Source organism: Myotis lucifugus, unplaced genomic scaffold, assembly GCF_000147115.1.
Source record: "Myotis lucifugus unplaced genomic scaffold, Myoluc2.0 scaffold_1086, whole genome shotgun sequence".
Taxonomy (NCBI): Eukaryota; Metazoa; Chordata; class Mammalia; order Chiroptera; family Vespertilionidae; genus Myotis; species Myotis lucifugus.
The window spans coordinates 18,154-21,023 of NW_005872134.1; positions in this window are offsets into that span (position 1 = coordinate 18,154).

Genomic DNA, 2,870 nt, shown 5'->3' on the forward strand with positions numbered 1-2,870 from the left:
CAGACCACAGTAAGCTGAGACCGGGGGGAAAGGGGCGGGAGGCAGAAGAGGGTGAAGGAGGATAAATGGTGATGGAAGGAGACTTGACTTGGGGTGGTGAACACACAGCACAATATAAAAATTCTGTACTATAGAATATATACCTGAAACCTATATAATTTTATTAACCAACTAGGAGCCCAGTGCACGAATTCATGTACCTTGAAAGGAACTGTGGGCCAAGAGGCTGTGGTGGGCACAGGGGCAGGTCTCGGTCCATCCTCCACACCCCCGCCCGGCCCCTCCTGCCGTGGCCCCTGGTCCCATGTCTGCCGGCAGCCCTGCTCCCACCACCACTGCTCACACCCACTGACAGCCCAGAGCGATTGGGGCCTGCACCAGCAGCTGGTGCGAGCGGGGCCAGTGAGTCAGCAGGTGCGAGTGGCAGCTGCTGCCCCAATTGCCCCTCAGGAGCAGGTGGGGTGGAGAAGCCCTGAGGGGCAATCGGGGCCGGCAGCTCGCAGAGTGATTGGGGCCAGCAGTGGGTGGGAGCACCCTGCAGGACTGCAGTGCACAGGAGCAAAGAATTTTCAGTAACCACCAGAGGCTCACCCCGATGACAGTGACCAGAGCTCTGCCTTGGTCTGGTGCCCCCGCTCACCTGCTCCACCATCCCGCTGCGGCCAATGCCCGCCATGTTCTGTGCTCTGCTGCCTGCTGCTGACGCCCGCCATGGTCCACGCACACCCCCTGGTGGTCAGCGCATGTCATAGCGACCGGTTGTTCAGTTGTTCCACCGTTCGGTCTATTTGCATATTAGGGTGTTTTATATATATAGATGTCACCCCAATAAATTAAATAAATAAAAATTTAAAAAGAATATATTTAGAAAATGTATTTATTACTTCCTTTACACCAGTATTAAACTCAGAAAAGAAATCACAGACAAAATTGAATGATAGTATATCTTCTACATCTAATTTAAAATTTTACATATGATAACAACTGTTGTTAAATTATCCATAGCTAATTGATCTTAAACTGAAATAGATAATTAAGCATGTTCTAGACTATTAGTTAGTTTATATTTTCGGTATTTGCCTAATTAGACATTTCCAAAACTATTCATTTGCATTGGTTAATTTTTTACAGCATTCTATTGTGAAATTTTAAACTATTCTTTTCTTTGATGTTTACCCATTTGAAGTTATCTCCATAAGAGATAAAAATACATAGTCTACTATAATCATTACTGTGGACTTTTTTTCTTTCTCCATAGAAAAAATATTATACCATATGAGATAGGAATTTCAACTACTTGGAGTACATTGAAAGTTTTGACATAAATATACACCCTCATAGATATAAACACATACACACATACATAATTTTTAAAAGGAAGATTATAACTTTAGTCTGGTTACATAGAAATAGAAACATGTAATTTAAAATAATTTAAGCTTTACATTTTTACTTATAATATTTTTTTCTTATAAACCAAATTTAAAAGAAAAATAACTATTGGAATTTGGGTCATTTTATTCTCAAAGTATTTATTCCTGAAGTTTAGCAAAAGTGTATAAAAATATATAAGAACATGGTGGCAATAGAGTGAGATAAACATGTAACAATAAGCATTTGTCTTAGTAAATTTTTCATATATGTATGGTGTCCACATCCCCATGTATGGTGTCCATATCCCCATATATGGTGTCCACATCCCCATGTATGGTGTCCACGTCCCCAAGTATGGTGTCCACGTCCCCATGTATGGTGTCCACGTCCCCATGTATGGTGTCCATATCCCCATGTATGGTGTCCACGTCCCCATGGATGGTGTCCATATCCCCATGTATGGTGTCCATGTCCCCATGTATGGTGTACATGTCCCCATGTATGTTGTCCATATCCCCATGTATGGTGTTCATATCCCCATATATGGTGTCTACCTCCCCTTTTAGGGTTTGCGTATCTTTAAATCCTCACCTGAGGATATGGTTTATTGATTCTCTGAGGCTCAGTGTGGCTTCTTTAACTCTCTAGGGGTAGGGCTTTCTTCAGCTAGAGTTCAGGTCCTTCTGGGTGATGGTTGTTCTGCAGTTTAGCTGTAATTTTGCTGTGGTTGAGGGAGCCAGGCTGTTTCGGTGACTGGTGTTCTTCCTGTCTTTCCTCAGCCAATGGAAGGTCCCCTGGCTGCCCCGCTTGCCTCCTCACCAGCAGCCGCGAAGACCTCGCTCCTCCCTGCTTTCCGGAAGGGCAGCAGCTCTCGTCTGTGCATCTGAGTTTGAACTCCAGCACGTGTCCCTGAAACGCACGGATTCACGAAGGTGCATTTTGCAATGATTGCTGCTCCTGGGAACCGGCTAGTGGGTGAGAGTTTGATAAGAAACCACATTTCCAGTAATTACAGACATATTTGGTGTTTGAAACGATGATCATTTCACTCCTCTTAAATGGCTTTTCTAAATGCTCTTCTCCCGTTTCATTGTTCAAACACGATTACAGCAAACCCAGTAGCACATTAAGCAGGCAATGAAAACGCCCAGAGCCTGCTGCCCGCCCAGCGGGGGAGCCGCCTCTCCGCCTCGCTTCTGGGCTGACATGCGTGTCGGCTGCACTTGTCCCCTCGCCTTGGAGCACAGTCGGCCCTGATGGGGCGACGCCTCCAGCCGCTCACGGCCACAGGGCCTCTTGTCTCCCGCGCTCCTGGGCTGCGTGGCATGGACTCCCCGATCTTGTAAAGATGGGACATTTTCCACTCGCAAGTGGTTCTTGTATTTCCCTTTGCTCCCAGCTCGGCATTGACGGTCCCTGTGCATCGCTCCTTCTGCGTGGCATAGAGGCCGGGTGTGGCGTTTTCTCTTCCAGTGGATTTCTCGGGGGTTTGTTTT